The sequence below is a fragment of the Pleurodeles waltl genome, chromosome 2_2, assembly GCF_031143425.1.
Source record: "Pleurodeles waltl isolate 20211129_DDA chromosome 2_2, aPleWal1.hap1.20221129, whole genome shotgun sequence".
Lineage (NCBI taxonomy): Eukaryota > Metazoa > Chordata > Amphibia > Caudata > Salamandridae > Pleurodeles > Pleurodeles waltl.
In genome coordinates this window covers 946,509,836-946,532,481 of record NC_090439.1, presented here as the reverse complement: position 1 = coordinate 946,532,481, position 22,646 = coordinate 946,509,836, and positions in this window count along the sequence as shown.

Sequence of the window (22,646 nt, the reverse complement as noted above, 5' to 3'; positions counted from 1 at the left end):
GAAAGAGGCGTTTCATGGGTGTTTCTTCTGGTGTTCCCATGCAACACCCACGGAACCAGAAGAAATCTGATGCATTCCCATATTTACAAGTCTGGGAATGTGTCAGATTCCTACACCACCTCAGGGGTGGCATAAGAATGATGCAATGGGGAGAAATATATTTATTTCTCCCAGTTTTTTCCTTATTCTATGTGTTTTGCATGCAGTAGCACACATAGAAAGAGGAAAACATCTCTTGTGATTGTTTTTTTTCAGGAAGGCGTTCCTTCCTGCACAAAAACAATCATCCCCACAACGCAGGCATCCTTGCACCATAGAGCAAGGGTGCCTGTGTTAGCGCTAGGCAGCAATTTGTGCTCCAGTGCATACAGTGCATTTCTGCCCATTTCTGGTGGAGCAGGGTGGCACAGCTAAGACTTGCTGTGCCACCCAGCGCCAAGGGCCTCGAAAAAGAGGCAATTTTTTCATTCCCTCTAGACAGCCTCAGATACAGGAAGGCTGGGTGTGACAGAGAACACTCATCTGCATTCATCTGGGCAGTAAGAGGGAGGAGGACCTGACACTTACACTTCAATTGGCAGTATCCTCTGTCCCACATAAAGGGATGATTATCCCCTACTACTAATTTGGAGCCAGGGCTGGGATGAAAGAAGGGCCTGTGCACTTCAAGGAGCTGATTTGAAGTCACTCTTACTTCAAAGGCCCATTTGGGTATAAGTATTGGGGCTCTGACCCTACCAAAACAGATCACTAGTGGACTTCTGAAGAACTCCGCAGGAATAAGGACTGCTGTGCTATAAGGATTGTCATTTTATGTGACTGACTGTTCTGAAGAAACTGTTTTGCTGCTTTGCTGAGCTAGGTCTGCTGCCTGCTGACATCTGCCCTGCGGAAGATAAGGACTGGACCCTTCTCACTGGAACCCAGAGTACCTCCAAGGGCTTGCTGGCTTGCCCCCTGTTCTCCTGCAGTCTTAGGGACCTCAAAGACTGACTGCAACTCTGCTCCTTCTGCTGGGCTCTGCCATTTGCGATTCCTATCATTGCCTGAGGTGCCAACCCAGTCCTGGGCCTCAGAATTGGGTTCTGCAGGTGTTTTCCTGCAGGAATCAACACATCTCTTGTCTGTATGTAGCAGAACTTGCACATTAATCTGATTGTGTGAGTGAAATGGGTGCATTGCTCTCAGAACCAAAACTTTGCCTTAAGAGCCCGATGCATCGGAACCGTTCTTTACAGCCTCAGTGGTTTACAACAATTGAAGTATCCCTTAAGTGCATGGGGCAACCCAACACATCCCAGTTTGAAAGTAATGTCTTGCGTCAGGGAGGTGTGCGTCAGTTTCTCTGGCTGCACACAGACGAAGCGCTGATGCTTTTCCATGCAGCAAGGGCTTTGCATCGATTTCCCGCATGCAGGCTTGGATCTTCTTCTGGTTGTGGGGTATTTGGATGCCCCGGGACGACGCAGAGAAATCCTGGGCGTGCAGGACGAAATCATAGGAGCTGTGTCTATCTGGTGGGTGATGTGGAGGAAATTTCTGTTGCACATCAGGAGTTGCATCGATTCCTCTTTGCAGGAAGTCATGTTGTGTGATTCCGGCTAGGCAATGCGTTGATCCAGTGGGCTGTGTCTCGAAGTTCCAGTCACAATGCTGGTGCTGCGTTGCTCTCCACTCGGGGAGCCAGGCTGCGTCATTCCGGTTCAGCTTGCGGTGATTTTCTCACCACAGTGCAGGCTGTGCGTCGATTCCGTCAGGCTGTGCGTCAATTTTCGCCGCACAAGGAATTCTTTGCAGAGGTAAAGTCTTTTTGGCCCTGAGACTTCAGGAAACAGGAGGCAAGCTAAATCCAAACCCCAAAGCAGTCAGGTGAGTCCTTTGGCCAGCCAAGCAGCTTCTCTTAGCAGGTTGAAGATTCTAGTTCAGAGTTTCTTTCCAAGAGAGTATCTTGTCAAGAAGTGTCTGAGTTGGGAGGGTCAGAGACTGGCTTTAAATACCCAAATGTGCCTTTGAAGTGGGGGAGACTTCAAAGAGTGGCTTAGAAGTGCACAGGGTCCCCTTTCAGTTCCATCCTTTCTGCCAGGGTCCCAGTAGGGGGTTTGGCAGTCCATTGTGCGAAGGAAGGCAACTGTCCTTTGACATGTAAGTGTCAGGCCCTCCACCCTCTCAGCCCAGAAAGACCAATTAGGTATGCAGATGTGTGCAGGTGTGACTGAGCATCCTGTGTTTGGGGTTGTCTGAGTGAAATGCACAAGGGGTCTGTCAACTAATCCAGCCAGATTTAGGTTGTAAGGCACAAAAGGATTTAAGTGCAGAGAAATGCTCACTTTCCGAAAGTGGCATTTCTAAAATAGCAATATTAAATCCAACTTCACCAGCCAGCAGGATTTTTTATTACCATTCTGGTCATACTACATATGACCCTGTTACTCCTTTCAGATCAGAATCTACCACTCAAACAGTATATGAGGGTAGCCCTAATGTTAGCCTATGAAAGGAGCAGGCCTCACAGTAGTGAAAAATGAACTTAGGAGTTTTACACTACCAGGACATATAAACTATGCAGGAATATGTCCTGCCTTTTATTTGCACCCTGCCCTATGGGTTACCTCGGGCCTACCTTGGGGGTGACTTATATGTAGAAAAATGGGAGCTTTATGCTTGGCAAATACTTTTAAATGCCAAGTCGAATTGGTAGTGAAACTGCACACACAGACCTTGCAATGGCAGGTCTGAGACATGGTTAAGGGGCTACTTATGTGGGTGGCACAATCAGTGCTGGAGGCCCACTAGTTGCTTTTAATCTACAGACCCTGGGCACATGTAGTGTACTTTACTAGGGACTGATAAGTAAATTAAAGAAGCCAGTTGGGTATGAGCCAATGTCACCATGTTTTAAGGGGGAGAGCATATGCACTTTAGCACTAGTTAGCAGTGGTAATGCATGCAGTGTCCTAAAACCAGCAAAAACTGTGTCAAAAAGTTGAGGGAGGCAGGCAAAACATTGAGGATGACCACTCTAAGGCTCTCAGGTTTAACATGTGCCCCCCCCCCCAAAGCTGAAAGTGGGGAGAGATACCCAATCTCCTGGGAGTCTATCGCCAAGGCGGAAGTATCTGGAGAGACCATCAGCATTGGCGTGGTCAATCCCCAGGCGATGTTCCACCGTAAAGTCCATCCCCTGTAGGGAAATGGACCACCTCAAGAGTTTAAGGTTTTCGCCCCTTATTGCCATGAGCCATCTGAGGGGCCTGTGGTCTGTCTGAACTCAGAAGTGAGTCCTAAACAGGTATGGTCTCAGCTTCTTTAGTACCCAGACCACAGCAAATGCTTCTCTCTCAATAGCACTCCACCTCTGTTCCTGTGGTAATAGTCTTCTGCTAATAAAGACTACGGTTGGTCTAGGCCCTCCTCATTCAGCTATGCTAAGACTGCCCCTATACCATGCTCTGAAGCGTCTGTCTGCATGATGAATTCTCTGGAGTAGTCAGGTGCCTTGAGCACAGGGGCCGTGCACATGGCTTCCTTCAGGGAGTCAAAGGCTTTCTGACAAGCCTCTGTCCAATTCACCAACCTAGGTTGTTTCTTGGATGTCTGTTCTGCTAAGGGGGCTACTAAGGTGCCATATCCCTTAACAAATCTGTGGTAATATCCAGTGAGTCTTAGGAAGGCCCTGGAGGGGCTGCACCTTGCCACCACCTAAAAGGTGTCCCAAGTACACCACAGAACCCTGCCTAATCTGGCACTTACTGGCCTTGATGGTCAGGCCTGCTTGTTACAGGGCCTGAAGCACCTCCTTTAGGTGGAGCAGGTGTTTCTCCCAGCTGGAACTATAGATAGCAATGTTGTCTAGGTAGGCTGCACAGAAGGCATCCTTGCCAGCTGGGACCCTGTTAACCAACCGTTGGACGGTAGCGGGGCATTTTTCAACCCAGAGGGCATTACTCTGAACTGGTAATGGCCCTCAGGAGTAGAAAAAGCAGATCCCTCCTGAGCCTCTTTAGTCAAGGCGATATGCCAGTACCCTGACATGAGGTCAAAGGTTCTAAGGAACTTCCAGCACCTAACCTGTCTACTAGCTCTTCAGCTAGGGAATGGGGTGAGCATCAGAATTTGTGACAGAGTTGATACCCTGGTAGTCCACTCAGAACCTAAGTTCTGGTTTGGCCCCTGGAGCAGCAGCCTTGGGAACCAACACCACTGGGATATAACCCCAAGAGCCAGCTTCTTGGCAACTTCATCCTTGATGTTGGACCTCACTTTATCTGACACCCTACAAACTTTATTCTTTACAGGTGGACTGTCTCCTGTGACAATATCGTGAACACACGAGCCCAGGAGTGAGGGAAAACAGGGAAGAGAACTCCTCCAACAACTCGTAGCTGTCTCCCCTCTGATCTAGAGTCAGGGAGTCAGAGAGATTAACATCCTCCACTGACCCATCCCCTTCCTTGTCAGAGAGGAGGTCGGGGAGAAGCTTGCTCTCCTCTTCCATGGCCTCATCTGTCACAAGAAACAAACTGATGTCAGACCTCTCAAAATGAGGCTTTAGTCTATTGCGGTGGAGAATCCTTAGGGGGTTTCTGGGGGTCTTGAGGTCCACTAGGTAAGTGGCCTCCCCCTTTCGCTCCTTGACTTCGAATGGACCAGTCCAGCGGCCCTGGAGCTCTAGGGTCATACTTTGTCTCCAGGTGAGAATTCTACAAGGGTGGCCTTCTGGTCATACCCCTCCTTCATCACCTCTTGAATGGCCTCAAGGTTACTCTTGGCCTTGACTATGCTTAGTGGTCCCCTGATAGGTTATCCATAGAGAAGTTGAAAGTGGCTGAACCCCAAACCTTCCTGGGGCACCTCCCTATAAGCAAAGAGAAGGCATGGCAAGAGGACGTCCAACTTACTCCTCATGGCCTTAGGTAGGCCAGTAATCATGCCTTTCAGGGTCTTGTTGAACCTTTCAACAAGCTCATTGGTTTGAGGATGGTGAAGGGTAGTAAACCGGTAGGTTACCCCACACTCATCCCACATGGACTTCATGTATGCTGACCTGAAGTTTGTGCCTCGGTCAGACGCAACCTCCTTTGGGAACCCCACACCGGTAAATATCCCCATTAGAGCCCTAGTCATCACCTGTGCAGTCACTGTCCTTAGAGGGATTGCCTCTGGTAGTTTTGGGGTCCAAGGGACCAATGATGTCGATGCTCACCATTTCAAAGGCGGTGCCAATGACGGGGAGTGGGATCCGGGGGGCCTTGAGCCTTTTCCCTGTCTTCCCACTAGCCTGGCAGGTTGGGCAGGACCTACAGAAATTATCTGAGGCTACCCGCATTCGAGGCCAATGGAAGTAGGTGACAAGTCTGGCAAAGGTCTTGTCTTGCCCCAATTGTCCTGCCAATGGGATGTCCTGAGCCAGGCCCAGTAGGAGGGCCACGTAACACTGGGGGACTACCAGCACAGGTTGCCCCAGCTGCCGGCACCTTAGGCTCACTGTAGAGGAGATCTTTCTCCCAATATATGTGGTGATCGTCAGAGGCTTCACCTGCTGCTTGGGCTGAGGCCTGATGCCTCAGACCCTGAAGAGTGGGGCACTCCTTCTGCACTTTGCAGAATTCCTCCCCGGTTGGCACACCCTCCACTTGCCAGCCAGCAAGCCCAGGCAGGTTATCCAGGACGGCACAATCCTCCCCAGTTGGCTAAGGGGCCTCCTCTTCTGGGACCCTGTCAACCACCACTGGAATATCTGAGGCTGGTTTCCCGCACCCCTTGCCCTATTTCTGTGCAGCTGTCTGGGCCATTGTTCCAGGCTCCAGGTGCCCTTGACTCCCTTCCCAGGCAGCCATGGACCATGTGGTCATGCAGACCCATTCAGGGAAACCTAACATTTCCAGGTGGGATCTGAGCTCTACCTCCTTCCAGGTAGTGTGCTCAAGATCATTGCCTAACAGTCAATCTACAGGCATGGCAGGACTCACAGCTACTTTTAGAGTTTCAGTGACTACGACCTGGTGGACTGTGTTAGGGATGACCTGCTTTGCTGACACCAGCTGACCCCCGACAGTAGTCATACTGGTTCTTGTGTCATGCAGAGCCGCCACACTTTGCCCATTAATGGTGACCTACTGCCTATACTTGGAAGTATTGTCAGGTATGTGGGCTTTTGCCACCATTTCCTTATCTCTCAGGGATACTAGGAACACCTCTATCTGTTCCCCAAACTAACTGAGACTGCCCCCCCGAGCGCTACACTAGACACCCCAGGTTTCTGCCCTCCAGTGTGGGGCCCTCTTGGGACACTGGGAGTTGCCCTTAGAGTATCCATGCTTGAAGCATTCTAAGCATTTGGGGATACATTTCCCTTTCTTCATTTCAAAGCACCCTGGCTTCTTCTCAAATTCAGGTGGGGACTAGTTACCCTCCCCCACTGGGAATTGTTTTGGGGGCCTTTCAAGAACTCCTTATTTTTAAGTTTTTCTCCCCCCCTTTCTTCTGGTAGGAACCCTGACCACCTTTGTGGGTGTCCCCCCAGATACTCTTTGGACACTCTGGTGCTAACCCTCAGGTCTGCCTCCTCAGTAAGCTTTTTAGGATCAGTCAGCTTACTGTCAACTAGGTGCTTGCACAACTCTGTAAAGCAAACACAGAACAGGATCAAATTATATAACCCCAAATATTCATCTACTTTACTGCCCCGCACCCACCCATTCAGTGCCTTACTGGAGAAATCAAAAACGTCTTTCCAGTTCTGTGTGGAGAGTTTGGTGCTGTCCCTGAACCTCTGACGGTATTTCTCAAACGTGGCAAGTAAAGCGGTTTTCATGGGTGCATATGGGTTTTGATCCCTGGGATCCAATGCAAGGAGTGTGCCCCTCCCACTACTGGTACATATCACCACAAGGCTTTCCTCCCATTGCTCATAAGTAACCCCATGAGCTCTTAGTGCAACTTCATAAGCATCCAATCACTTATCAATGTAATCTCCCACCACATAACTTGGCACTACATTTTTGGGGCTACGGAACTTTCCTTTCCCCAGCAGGTCCTGCATGTATGCTGCCACCATCACTGCTGGACTCAGACTGCCTCGCCTTGATATCCAGCTCTTTCAGACTCAGTTCATGAGCCAGAAGAATCTTCTTCTCAGCCAAAGCATCTTCAGCCTCAGCTTCAGCCTGTTTGGCTTCTCTCTCTGCCCTCCTCTCCTCCTAACAGTTCTGCACTAGCACAGCTTGTCTCACCATCAACAGTATCCTCCTGGGTAACCTCAGTACCCCGTTTTTATGTGTTGTTACTGGTTTCTTGACCTGAGCATTCCCCCTGCATCTAAAGCAATGACTGATGGCAATGGACTGTGAGTTTGAAGAGAACGAAGAGAAACACTGCTCTTTTGTGGTCTCCAATTTTACAGAATCTCCCTCTTAATGAACATCCTAATGATATTTATAAGGTCATTGGAAGATAAAGTGAAGCAGTGGGAAGCTTTCACAAACAAGCCAGGAAAACACAGAACCAGATCGAAGGCAAAAAAGATTCCTTCTTATGCCTGCTGCTGCCACTGCTGCCCAAGAGAGGAACAGGGACTATATTGCCCCAGTATGTGAACAACATACACCATAGGCCAAGAGTGACTTGTGGTTTTATTGTTCCAATCTTTGCATTGAAATAGATAGCATCCCCCTCTTTCTCATGGGTTACCAGAGGAACATTCCCAAGGGATCTTGTAGTGGCAAATGATGAGTGGGAGAAATGCTTTTGGTTTCAAGCAATATTTGCTCTGATGAAAATGGATAACTTAAAGCTCTCAAACACTCAGCTCTGGATCCCGCCTCCATTGTATGATGCCAAACAGTGCACAGTCCCATCTTGCCTCCCGCTCAATTTTCACTGCAATTTTCCAATTGTGAATCTTACAGATGAAGCTGGATGAGATTTAACAAAGGAAAATACCAAGTAAATACCGATGTCTGCAGATTGTGGTGCAAAAAGCACAACATCTGCGGTATTCCCATTTAGATAGGAAGCAGTTATTTTGGGGTTAGATGAATGCAGTTTCCTGAGGTATTGGTTTTTAAAGGGTTTGATAACTAACTCATCTACCACAGATCCTCTAATTAAACAGGTGTTAAATTGAGGTTCTAGTCATTGATTTTGAATCTATATGGGACTTTGACTGGTGCCCTGAGGGGCATGACTCCAGATGACTTCAGCTACTTATGTGCATAATGTAGGCATTGTTCTTCATCCAAATCCTCGAGTAGGATGAGTCCCACTCGCTGTTGCTCTTTCTTTTCTTAATAATACATAGACTTCTCTTGCTTTTTGTCACAGAATTACACACACTTGTGCAATTAAGAGTAATTTGGGGGAAAAATTCCATTGCAAGAGCATATTTAAGAGTGCAAGAGGGTCCGTGCTCTCACTATTAATGTTCCATTTCATTTAGTGCAAAATGCATCCGTTTGTCCATTTTGGATGTGAGGGTGCATTTTCTGCTACGTAAATAGCACTAAATGCTCAGAGTAAGTTGGGGCGAATCCGATCCCAAGTGCACATCTAGCGAGTGCGAGCTGCTGCTCACACTCGCTGTTCATGTTCTGTTGCATTTAGCACTATTTGTTAGTGGAAATGCAAATTGATGCAACCTTGCATCAATTTTGGATGCAACAGGAGATTTTTGCACTAAGAAAATTGCTCTAAATGCAGAATTACTCTTCTCTTGTGATTCGGTGTAATCCTATCAAAAGTTGGATAATTCTGCATAAGTACACTACAAGAAAGTACGTGAGTTCCAATCTCTCTTAGTGGCTAGGACACAATTATGTTCCTGGGGGTGACCAATGGAACTCTGCTAAGTGCAATAATTATATTCTTGCCATTTAAATGAAGCAGCGTTGACCTCATCCATAGCCACACATCAAGAAGATTCCTTTACCTACCCCAGCCTTTTCCATTCAGTCTGTCATTTCTCCCTCTTTCTGCTGACTCTCATTCCTGCTCTTTCACTAACACAGTCTCACTACTCTCTTCCTCCTTGCTTTCTTTGTGTCTCTTGTCCCTATCAGTACTTTGTTTTTTTCTGCTGTTTATCCACAGATCCTGCCCTTGATGTTCTTCCCCTATCAATGTGACTATTTCTGTCACCTTCTCACAATCATAGCCTCTTTCTTCAGCAATGATATCTCACTTATTTCCCTTTTACTTCCTCTAAGCCTTCCCCACCATATTTTTTTCTTCTTCTTTATCCTCTGCTTACCTATTTTCCTTTTCTGTCTTTCACTCTTTATCTCTCTTTCACTTTGCAACTTTATTATATTATGTTTTTTATACAGCACACGTGCACCAAAGTTTCTTGGCTCCGTCCTTTCTTGCTCCTTCAAGCTGCGCTTTCTGAACTCTTGCGTCACTACATTAGTAATGTATTCATTTTCATTCTGACTGTTTCTCAATACCCATTCACCTGCTCTGCTAATTTTATATATTTACCATTATCCTTTATCCCAGTTGTTACTCTCACTTTCTGCATATTTTATCAAGGCTTTTCAACGTATGGAAATACACTAAAGTTCACAAAATGTTAGAATGATGGAGTAACCTTTTTAGGGTCAAGCCTGCGAGTGCATGCACTACCAGAATCGTCTCGCATGTGAGACACTGTTGTGCTCAGAAAAAGGGCTTGGAGCCTGCCAGTCGCTCACCACTTGTTGGTTTGCGAGGCGCTCTTCTTTACAGCCTCGTAATTCGTTAAGGCATGTCTGGCAACATTTCTGTTCTTCTGTGTGGAGTAGAGAACAAGCACTAATTGATTTCAACTTAATTAGTACCCGTCCGCTGCTCCCAACGTGATTGAGGTACTATTTTAATTCTAACTTCCAGTGCCCCGCAAATAGAAGGCTTGTGACTGTCAAAAACGTGCCCAGCAGGACAAACAAAATTGCAAAGTTTTATTTTTTAAACCTAACTTTATTTTTATTTTTTTGAGTCGTCTTTTCTCGGTTTCCACTCATGCTTTTTCTTGTTTTTGCTTGTGGTCTCTGTTGTCAAAAGATGACAATTAACTTGTTTGAAATATACAAGACCCATTGCATTGCAAATGCTTGTTATAAAATGCAGGTACCTTTCTTCTTACTATAGTTTGAAAATAAAATGCTTTGAATGGCGAATCTCATGTTCCCAAGAGCATCAGGAAAAAAGCATGAGGTAAAGTCTTTTCTGGTCTTGGGATTGCCATTGTGGAACTCCCTTTCAGGGAGGGATTTAACACTTTCATCATCCTGCTTTGTTCCGCTTAGACACCTGGCTCGGTTTGAGGTTAGGGCATAGTTCCCCCTTTTGGGATCCTAGTGAAATATCATTTCTAATTCAATTCAATTAATGTTTAATTCAGTTCAAATCAAAACTCATTCGAAAACTGAGCTCTTGTTTGAAAAATATACAGTAACTGTGTTTAACTAATACAGTTGTAGTAATGAAAGACAACAATAAACTTGACCATATATTACCAATATGAAATACACTCCGAGTTTCCCAGTAACATTGTTTTACTGTTCATTTAGGGACACATAATATATTCATTCATATGTATTAATGTTCAGCAGTTCAAATTCAGTAATAGAACGAACTAATGTGTTAATTATAAAGGTGAGTTTGCTACTACAATTCAACAGTACTAAGAAAATACACTTGAAATAAATGCTTTTATCGCTGTTTTGTTTCTTCCGAAATGCTGAATATGACCTATCACAGTAGAGCAGCTCTGTTGAGAATTGCTGGCATCATAACAGTGATTGTGTGCATGACTGATGCACTAAACCTTGGATTTGTTTATTCACTGAGAACTTCAACTGCTTAAAAACATCCTTAGTAGCAAGTGCTGCTCTGCATGTTCTTCATTGTTTTTAGCAGCTACAACATTTTCATCACAAATCGTATTGAAAAGGCACAGTGTTCGAGTGCAGAAGACAAACATGCCAGTTCTATTGTAAGACATATGGCTATTTAATTAAGCAAGATAGGCGCCTGATTGTGATTATGTTTGTATCACATGCATGAACTCAGAAAACACAGGCAACTAAATTCGCAACATGCTGTTTGGAAAGTTGAAGATTTGACCATATACGTTTATGCCCATATTTTGAGCACATCCACTACTTTTCTGGTATTTTTTATATAAATCCATGCGTACTCATAAGAGGTTGTGACTGTCACAGGTTTATTTTTCATATTCTTTTATGTGCAAACCAGTGTATAACCAAACAATTCACAATACCGGCTGTAGCAACAAAAACAACAGCACTTCCGTATCCAGCTATCTACGGCCCCATGGTGCGTTTCCAATTCAGTGCCCAGCTGACCAGGTACTGCTGCAAATAATGCAGAAATGCAATCGAAATCGATAATCTGGAGAAAAGTAATTCAGATTTTTCTGTACAAAGGTCAAGTCAACAGCTCCATATTACATTATAAAAGCTTTCCGTTGCTATTAATTTAATTTCGAATTAACAACAGCCGGCAAGGTATGTTCCTTCTTTTTACGGTGGAACTTCTTTAGAAATAATTTCATGTCAAAATAGAACATCTGTTCACTATAGTGGTCCGATGATCAGGATTCTATTTCCACTCTTTCGGAATCTTCCATGATCAATCCGTGTTGCAAACATGTATCAGTCCCATTCAACATGCTCACGAGGAATACCAGATAGGGTGTTTCAATACATCATTTACAGTATTGGAATGAAGAACAAAGTACGTTTTTAAAATTGAATATGGGACTCTTGACTTAAACTTTGTATGACATACACAAACGGTGTTCCGAACTATCGATCTTACAAAGAGGTGTTTAAGTCTGAATATTCATTATAAGTATTTTTTAATATTTTTCACCATTCAGAAATGTCTTCCCTACGCACGCAACAATGTTGGGTGCCATCACTCCACACCCCAAACATGGATTTGCTCCCATCTTTGAAAGGAGAGAATCTGCAATTATTTTCAGAGAGAAGACATACCTGCAAAAACAGCCTATAATAGTAGATTCAAACATAGTAAAATCCCTGCATTCCGTCAAAATGTGACTGCATTTGTCCACTAACCTTTAAATGAAGAGGCAAATACTATTGATGAGAATCAGACCCAAATGAATAAGTTTTGTGTTCCTCTAACTCAAGCCAACAGACTCCCCATACATTTCTTCCATTAAAACATATAGAGCAAAGCACCACCTAGGCTTTTCACGATACGGCACCTCTTATATTAAACTCCATTGGAAATAAAATTGATGATGCAGTCAGGGGCCTCACTCCATTACATTTTAATTTCGTTTACTACCTGCACGTCTAAAGGTTTCCTCGTTTTGCGTCTACATTCACTTGGATTTCAATAGCTAAAGCTCTCTTCAGCCAGACCTTAATATTATTTTCGTTCGACTGACGACCTTTGGAAATGTTCAACACGAAAGATGCAGTACAGTAACAGTTACGTTTACATAATAAGCAGTTTCATGCGCTGCATGCCATAAACATTTTCACAGTGGAGAAAAAATGTAGGAGATATATCTCTTTCTTAATTACTTTCTAAATGCACAGAGTATTATCAGGGATATATTTAAGGAATGGTCTCACTGGTTTGGAAGCAATTATGTGTCAGGGTGCATGAGCTTTTAAGTTCAATTTATGAAACTGCTGAGTAAATTAGAACATAAAACTCTATATTTGCATCAGTCTTGTTCAATTAAGAAGTCAAAGGCATGCAGAGCTAAATTTGCATTGATTTTAAATAAATTTTATGAGTAGTGGAACATCATTTACATTTGAAAGGCTTACCTGAAGCAGTAATATCGTAGTCATGTTTGGCAACAACAAGCCACATTTATATTTCTGAAAAGCTCCAAACATTAACCAATTTAGATGCCATTTTTTGTCTTTCTCACATTTGTGCACGACCAGTATATGCTGCATGTGCAGAATATGCTGCATGTGCATGACACACTTAGGGCCTGATTAAAACCTTGGCAGAGGGGATTACTCCATCACAAAAGCGACAGATATCCTGCCCGCTGTATTACAAGTTCTATTATATCCTATGGAACTTGTAATACGGCTGACAGGTTATCTGTCACTTTTGTGTTGGGATAATCCCCTCTGCCAAGGTCGTAATCAGGCCCTTAGTCTCGCGCTGAGACATTCAATGACCTTCAACTGACTTTCTAAAGGTTTTTACTTATCTCCAGGCCTAAGGAAGGCTATGTTCTGACCATTTACTTGGCTAAAGTCCTCTAAATTGTTTTCTCACCGAATATACAAAGAACAGTGTAAATAAAAATTATAGCGCACATAACCTTGGCCATGATGACCAAAATTTCCCTTCTCAATAAGTGGTTGCACATTGCCCACCAACGTTTTGCAAATGGAAAGGAATTTTGTAAACTGACCTATGTACTAATATATCATGTCAAAAAGTCTACATCATGGTGTGTTTCAATCCAACCTACCTCATCAATATCAGATAGGTTGTAAATTGCAGCTCATTAGAATGGATTCCATCACAGGGACAGTGGCCTTGTTTAGTCAGCAGACCACAATGTCTATGATCTAATTTTAAATAAATTTGAATAAATATTTTGTGTTTGTTTTTGAGTTGATAGATATTCAATTGGTCACTGCATACTCTCCAATATACTTTTATTTTTAAATATTCACATACGGCAAGGTGTCCCCTTCCCATTTGTATATGTGTTAACAGCTCCTTAGAGGGGTTGGTAAAATTTGAGTTGCAAAACATTCATAAATACCTCATCAAATCACTATTTGAAAGGGACAGCCTGTAGGAGGCTGGACTGGCTTGTAGTGAGTACCAAGGGTGTAAGGAAATGCCTCCTTGGCATGGTTGCCCCCTGACTTTTTGCCTTTGCTGATGCTATGTTTACAATTGAAAGTGTGCTGAGGCCTGCTAACCAGGCCCCAGCACCAGTGTTCTTTCCCTAACCTGTACTTTTGTATCCACAATTGGCAGACCCTGGCATCCAGATAAGTCCCTTGTAACTGGTACTTCTAGTACCAAGGGCCCTGATGCCAAGGAAGGTCTCTAAGGGCTGCAGCATGTCTTATGCCACCCTGGAGACCTCTCACTCAGCACAGACACACTGCTTGCCAGCTTGTGTGTGCTAGTGAGGACAAAACGAGTAAGTCGACATGGCACTCCCCTCAGAGTGCCATGCCAGCCTCTCACTGCCTATGCAGTATAGGTAAGACACCCCTCACGCAGGCCTTACAGCCCTAAGGCAGGGTGCAGTATACCATAGGTGAGGGTACCAGTGCATGAGCATGGTACCCCTACAGTGTCTAAACCAAACCTTAGACATTGTAAGTGCAGGGTAGCCATAAGAGTATATGGTCTGGGAGTCTGTCAAACACGAACTCCACAGCACCATAATGGCTACACTGAAAACTGGGAAGTTTGGTATCAAACTTCTCAGCACAATAAATGCACACTGATGCCAGTGTACATTTTATTGTAAAATACACCACAGAGGGCACCTTAGAGGTGCCCCCTGAAACTTAACCGACTGTCTGTGTAGGCTGACTAGTTCCAGCAGCCTGCCACACCAGAGACATGTTGCTGGCCCCATGGGGAGAGTGCCTTTGTCACTCTGAGGCCAGTAACAAAGCCTGCACTGGGTGGAGATGCTAACACCTCCCCCAGACAGGAGCTGTGACACCTGGCGGTGAGCCTCAAAGGCTCACCCCTTTGTCACAGCCCAGCAGGGCACTCCAGCTTAGTGGAGTTGCCCGCCCCCTCCGGCCACGGCCCCCACTTTTGGCGGCAAGGCTGGAGGGAACAAAGAAAGCAACAAGGAGGAGTCACTGGCCAGTCAGGACAGCCCCTAAGGTGTCCTGAGCTGAGGTGACTCTAACTTTTAGAAATCCTCCATCTTGCAGATGGAGGATTCCCCCAATAGGGTTAGGATTGTGACCCCCTCCCCTTGGGAGGAGGCACAAAGAGGGTGTACCCACCCTCAGGGCTAGTAGCCATTGGCTACTAACCCCCCAGACCTAAACACGCCCTTAAATTTAGTATTTAAGGGCTACCCTGAACCCTAGAAAATTAGATTCCTGCAACTACAAGAAGAAGGACTGCCTAGCTGAAAACCCCTGCAGAGGAAGACCAGAAGACGACAACTGCCTTGGCTCCAGAAACTCACCGGCCTGTCTCCTGCCTTCCAAAGATCCTGCTCCAGCGACGCCTTCCAAAGGGACCAGCGACCTCGACATCCTCTGAGGACTGCCCCTGCTTCGAAAAGACAAGAAACTCCCGAGGACAGCGGACCTGCTCCAAGAAAGGCTGCAACTTTGTTTCCAGCAGCTTTGAAAGAACCCTGCAAGCTCCCCGCAAAAAGCGTGAGACTTGCAACACTGCACCCGGCGACCCCGACTCGGCTGGGTGGAGATCCAACACCTCAGGAGGGACCCCAGGACTACTCTGATACTGTGAGTACCAAAACCTGTCCCCCCTGAGCCCCCCCAGCGCCACCTGCAGAGGGAATCCCGAGGCTTCCCCTGACCGCGACTCTTTGAATACAAGTCCCGACGCCTGGGAGAGACCCTGCACCCGCAGCCCCCAGGACCTGAAGGACCGGACTTTCACTGGAGAAGTGACCCCCAGGAGTCCCTCTCCCTTGCCCAAGTGGAGGTTTCCCTGAGGAATCCCCCCCTTGCCTGCCGGCAGCGCTGAAGAGATCCCGAGATCTCTCATAGACTAACATTGCGAACCCGACGCCTGTTTCTACACTGCACCCGGCCGCCCCCGCGCTGCTGAGGGTGAAATTTCTGTGTGGGCTTGTGTCCCCCCCGGTGCCCTACAAAACCCCCCTGGTCTGCCCTCTGAAGACGCGGGTACTTACCTGCAAGCAGACCGGAACCGGGGCACCCCCTTCTCTCCATTCTAGCCTATGTGTTTTGGGCACCACTTTGAACTCTGCACCTGACCGGCCCTGAGCTGCTGGTGTGGTGACTTTGGGGTTGCTCTGAACCCCCAACGGTGGGCTACCTTGGACCAAGAACTGAACCCTGTAAGTGTCTTACTTACCTGGTAAACCTAACAAAAACTTACCTCCCCTAGGAACTGTGAAAATTGCACTGTGTCCACTTTTAAAACAGCTATTTGTCAATAACTTGAAAAGTATACATGCAATTTTTATGATTTAAAGTTCCTAAAGTACTTACCTGCAATACCTTTCGAATGAGATATTACATGTAGAATTTGAACCTGTGGTTCTTAAAATAAACTAAGAAAAGATATTTTTCTATACAAAAACCTATTGGCTGGATTTGTCTCTGAGTGTGTGTACCTCATTTATTGTCTATGTGTATGTACAACAAATGCTTAACACTACTCCTTGGATAAGCCTACTGCTCGACCACACTACCACAAAATAGAGCATTAGTATTATCTATTTTTACCACTATTTTACCTCTAAGGGGAACCCTTGGACTCTGTGCATGCTATTCCTTACTTTGAAATAGCACATACAGAGCCAACTTCCTACATTGGTGGCAGCGGTGGGATACAAGACTTTGCATTTGCTGGACTACTCAGCCAATACCTGATCACACGACAAATTCCAAAATTGTCATTAGAAATTCATTTTTGCAATTTGAAATTTTTCTAAATTCTTAAAAGTCCTGCTAGGGCCTTGTGTGTTAAGTCCCTGTTTAGCATTTCCTTTTAGAGTTTAAAAGTTTGTTAAAAGTTTGAAATTAGAAACAGTTTTAGATTCTTTAAAAAGTCTTCCAACTTTTAGCAAAATAATGTCTGATACAGAGATGAATGTGGTGGAACTCGACACCACACCTTACCTCCATCTTAAGATGAGGGAGCTAAGGTCTCTCTGTAATATCAAAAAAATAACCATTGGCTCCAGACCTACCAAAATTCAGCTCCAGGAGCTGTTGGCAGAGTTTGAAAAAGCCAACCCCTCTGATGATGACATCACAGAGGAAGAAATTAGTGAATTGGAGGCCAATGTCCCTCCTCCAGTCCTAAATAGGGAGAACAGGACCCCTCAAGTCCTGTCTCCAACTGTGTTAGTCAGAAATGGTGAGTCCCTCACAGGAGGGTCCCACATTTCTGAAATCACTGAGGATGCTCTCAGTGAAGATGACCTCCTGTTAGCCAGGATGGCCAAAAGATTGGCTTTAGAGAGACAGCTCCTAGCCATAGAAAGGGAAAGACAAGAGATGGGCCTAGGACCCATCAATGGTGGCAGCAATATAAATAGGGTCAGAGATTCTCCTGACATGTTAAAAATCCCCAAAGGGATTGTGACAAAATATGAAGATGGTGATGACATCACCAAATGGTTCACAGCTTTTGAGAGGGCTTGTGTAACCAGAAAAGTGAACAGATCTCACTGGGGTGCTCTCCTTTGGGAAATGTTCACTGGAAAGTGTAGGGATAGACTCCTCACACTCTCTGGAAAAGATGCAGAATCTTATGACCTCATGAAGGGTACCCTGATTGAGGGCTTTGGATTCTCCACTGAGGAGTACAGGATTAGGTTCAGGGGGGCTCAAAAATCCTCGAGCCAGACCTGGGTTGACTTTGTTGACTACTCAGTGAAAACACTAGATGGTTGGATTCAAGGCAGTGGTGTAAGTAATTATGATGGGCTGTACAATTTATTTGTGAAAGAACACCTGTTAAGTAATTGTTTCAATGATAAACTGCATCAGCATCTGGTAGACCTAGGACCAATTTCTCCCCAAGAATTGGGAAAGAAGGCGGACCATTGGGTCAAGACAAGGGTGTCCAAGACTTCAACAGGGGGTGACCAAAAGAAAGGGGTCACAAAGACTCCCCAGGGGAAGGGTGATGAGACAACCAAAACTAAAAATAGTAAAGAGTCTTCTACAGGCCCCCAAAAACCTGCACAGGAGGGTGGGCCCAGAGCCTCTTCACAAAACAATGGGTACAAGGGTAAAAACTTTGATCCCAAAAAGGCCTGGTGTCATAGCTGTAAACAGCATGGACACCAAACTGGAGACAAGGCCTGTCCCAAGAAAGGTTCCACTCCAAACTCCCATCCAGGTAACACTGGTATGGCTAGTCTCCAAGTGGGATCAACAGTGTGCCCAGAGCAAATCAGGGTCCACACTGAAGCTACTCTAGTTTCTGAGGGTGGGGTGGATTTAGCCACACTAGCTGTCTGGCCGCCTAACATGCAAAAATACAGACAGCAACTCTTAATTAATGGGACTAGAATAGAGGGCCTGAGGGATACAGGTGCCAGTGTCACCATGGTGACAGAGAAACTGGTTTCCCCTGGCCAATACCTGACTGGAAAAACTTACACAGTCACCAACGCTGACAATCAGAGAAAAGTACATCCCATGGCAATGGTTACTTTAGAATGGGGAGGGGTCAATGGCCTGAAACAGGTGGTGGTCTCCTCAAATATCCCAGTGGACTGTCTGCTTGGAAATGACCTGGAGTCCTCAGCATGGGCTGAGGTAGAACTAAAAACCCATGCAGCAATGCTGGGTATCCCTGAACTGGTGTGTGTGAAAACAAGAGCACAATGCAAGGCACAGGGTGAACAAGTAGAGCTGGAGTCTGGAAGAATGGCCCAGCCTACCAAGAGAACAGGAAAGTCAGTTGGGAAACCAACTGCAACACAGCAAAAGAAAGGGAACCTCTCTTCTCAGGAAGAAGTTCTGCCCTCTGAGGGAACTAAGCCTTTGGAGCTTGAACCTTATCAGGTTGAGCTCTTAGGCCCAGGGGGACCCTCAAGGGAGGAGCTGTGTAAGGGACAAGAAACCTGTCCCTCTCTTGAAGGCCTTAGGCAGCAAGCTGCTGAAGAGTCCAAAGGCAAGAAAAATGGAACACATAGGGTCTATTGGGAAGATGGACTCCTGTACACTGAGGCCAGAGACCCCAAACCTGGTGCCACTAGGAGAGTGGTAGTGCCTCAGCTGTTCAGAGAGTTCATCCTAACATTGGCCCATGACATTCCCCTTGCTGGACATTTGGGACAAACCAAGACGTGGGAGAGGTTAGTCAACCACTTCTACTGGCCCAATATGTCCAACATGGTTAAGGAGTTTTGCCTCTCCTGCCCCACCTGTCAAGCCAGTGGTAAGACAGGTGGGCATCCAAAGGCCCCCCTCATTCCACTTCCAGTGGTGGGGGTTCCCTTTGAAAGAGTGGGTGTGGACATAGTTGGTCCACTAGAACCTCCCACAGCCTCAGGAAATATGTATATCCTGGTAGTAGTGGATCATGCTACCAGGTATCCTGAAGCTATTCCCCTTAGGTCGACTACTGCCCCTGCAGTAGCCAAGGCCCTCATTGGTATCTTTAGCAGAGTGGGTTTCCCTAAGGAGGTGGTGTCTGACAGAGGTACCAACTTCATGTCAGCATACCTAAAACACATGTGGAATGAGTGTGGAGTGACTTATAAATTCACTACACCATACCATCCACAAACTAATGGCTTGGTTGAGAGATTCAACAAGACATTAAAAGGCATGATCATGGGGCTCCCAGAAAAACTCAAAAGGAGATGGGATGTCCTCTTGCCATGTCTGCTTTTCGCTTACAGAGAGGTGCCACAGAAGGGAGTAGGATTCTCACCCTTTGAACTTCTGTTTGGTCATCCTGTAAGGGGACCACTTGCCCTTGTTAAAGAAGGCTGGGAGAGACCTCTCCATGAGCCTAAACAGGACATAGTGGACTATGTACTTGGCCTTCGCTCTAGAATGGCAGAGTACATGGAAAAGGCAACCAAAAACCTTGAGGCCAGCCAACAGCTCCAGAAGTTTTGGTATGACCAAAAGGCTGCACTGGTTGAGTTCCAACCAGGGCAGAAAGTCTGGGTTCTGGAGCCTGTGGCTCCCAGGGCACTCCAGGACAAATGGAGTGGCCCTTACCCAGTGCTAGAAAGGAAGAGTCAGGTCACCTACCTGGTGGACCTGGGCACAAGCAGGAGCCCCAAGAGGGTGATCCATGTGAACCGCCTTAAGCTCTTCCATGACAGGGCTGATGTGAATCTGTTGATGGTAACAGATGAGGATCAGGAGGCAGAGAGTGAACCTCTCCCTGATCTTCTGTCATCAGACCCAAAAGATGGCACAGTAGATGGAGTGATCTACTCAGACACCCTCTCTGGCCAACAGCAAGCTGATTGTAGGAGAGTCCTACAACAGTTTCCTGAACTCTTCTCCTTAACCCCTGGTCAGACACACCTGTGTACCCATGATGTGGACACAGGAGACAGCATGCCTGTCAAGAACAAAATCTTTAGACAGTCTGACCATGTTAAGGAAAGCATCAAGGTGGAAGTCCACAAGATGCTAGAATTGGGAGTAATTGAGCGCTCTGACAGCCCCTGGGCTAGCCCAGTGGTCTTAGTCCCCAAACCTCACACCAAAGATGGAAAGAAAGAGATGAGGTTTTGTGTGGACTACAGAGGGCTCAATTCTGTCACCAAGACAGATGCTCATCCAATTCCTAGAGCTGATGAGCTCATAGATAAATTAGGTGCTGCCAAATTCCTAAGTACCTTTGACTTGACAGCAGGGTACTGGCAAATAAAAATGGCACCTGGAGCAAAAGAGAAAACAGCATTCTCCACACCTGATGGGCATTATCAGTTTACGGTTATGCCCTTTGGTTTAAAGAATGCCCCTGCCACCTTCCAAAGGTTGGTGAATCAAGTCCTTGCTGGCTTGGAGTCCTTTAGCACAGCTTATCTTGATGATATTGCTGTCTTTAGCTCCACCTGGCAGGATCACCTGGTCCACCTGAAGAAGGTTTTGAAGGCTCTGCAATCCGCAGGCCTCTCTATCAAGGCATCCAAATGCCAGATAGGGCAGGGAACTGTGGTTTACTTGGGCCACCTTGTAGGTGGAGGCCAAGTTCAGCCACTCCAACCCAAGATCCAGACTATTCTGGACTGGGTAGCTCCAAAAACCCAGACTCAAGTCAGGGCATTCCTTGGCTTGACTGGGTATTACAGGAGGTTTGTGAAGGGATATGGATCCATTGTGACAGCCCTCACTGAACTCACCTCCAAGAAAATGCCCAAGAAAGTGAACTGGACTGTGGAATGCCAACAGGCCTTTGACACCCTGAAACAAGCAATGTGCTCAGCACCAGTTCTAAAAGCTCCAGATTATTCTAAGCAGTTCATTGTGCAGACTGATGCCTCTGAACATGGGATAGGGGCAGTTTTGTCCCAAACAAATGATGATGGCCTTGACCAGCCTGTTGCTTTCATTAGCAGGAGGTTACTCCCCAGGGAGCAGCGTTGGAGTGCCATTGAGAGGGAGGCCTTTGCTGTGGTTTGGTCCCTGAAGAAGCTGAGACCATACCTCTTTGGGACTCACTTCCTAGTTCAAACTGACCACAGACCTCTCAAATGGCTGATGCAAATGAAAGGTGAAAATCCTAAACTGTTGAGGTGGTCCATCTCCTTACAGGGAATGGACTTTATAGTGGAACACAGACCTGGGACTGCCCATGCCAATGCAGATGGCCTTTCCAGGTTCTTCCACTTAGAAAATGAAGACTCTCTTGGGAAAGGTTAGTCTCATCCTCTTTCGTTTGGGGGGGGGTTGTGTAAGGAAATGCCTCCTTGGCATGGTTGCCCCCTGACTTTTTGCCTTTGCTGATGCTATGTTTACAATTGAAAGTGTGCTGAGGCCTGCTAACCAGGCCCCAGCACCAGTGTTCTTTCCCTAACCTGTACTTTTGTATCCACAATTGGCAGACCCTGGCATCCAGATAAGTCCCTTGTAACTGGTACTTCTAGTACCAAGGGCCCTGATGCCAAGGAAGGTCTCTAAGGGCTGCAGCATGTCTTATGCCACCCTGGAGACCTCTCACTCAGCACAGACACACTGCTTGCCAGCTTGTGTGTGCTAGTGAGGACAAAACGAGTAAGTCGACATGGCACTCCCCTCAGAGTGCCATGCCAGCCTCTCACTGCCTATGCAGTATAGGTAAGACACCCCTCTAGCAGGCCTTACAGCCCTAAGGCAGGGTGCACTATACCATAGGTGAGGGTACCAGTGCATGAGCATGGTACCCCTACAGTGTCTAAACAAAACCTTAGACATTGTAAGTGCAGGGTAGCCATAAGAGTATATGGTCTGGGAGTCTGTCAAACACGAACTCCACAGCACCATAATGGCTACACTGAAAACTGGGAAGTTTGGTATCAAACTTCTCAGCACAATGAATGCACACTGATGCCAGTGTACATTTTATTGCAAAATACACCCCAGAGGGCACCTTAGAGGTGCCCCCTGAAACTTAACCGACTGTCTGTGTAGGCTGACTAGTTCCAGCAGCTTGCCACACCAGAGACATGTTGCTGGCCCCATGGGGAGAGTGCCTTTGTCACTCTGAGGCCAGTAACAAAGCCTGCACTGGGTGGAGATGCTAACACCTCCCCCAGGCAGGAGCTGTGACACCTGGCGGTGAGCCTCAAAGGCTCACCCCTTTGTCACAGCCCAGCAGGGCACTCCAGCTTAGTGGAGTTGCCCGCCCCCTCCGGCCACGGCCCCCACTTTTGGCGGCAAGGCTGGAGGGAACAAAGAAAGCAACAAGGAGGAGTCACTGGCCGGTCAGGACAGCCCCTAAGGTGTCCTGAGCTG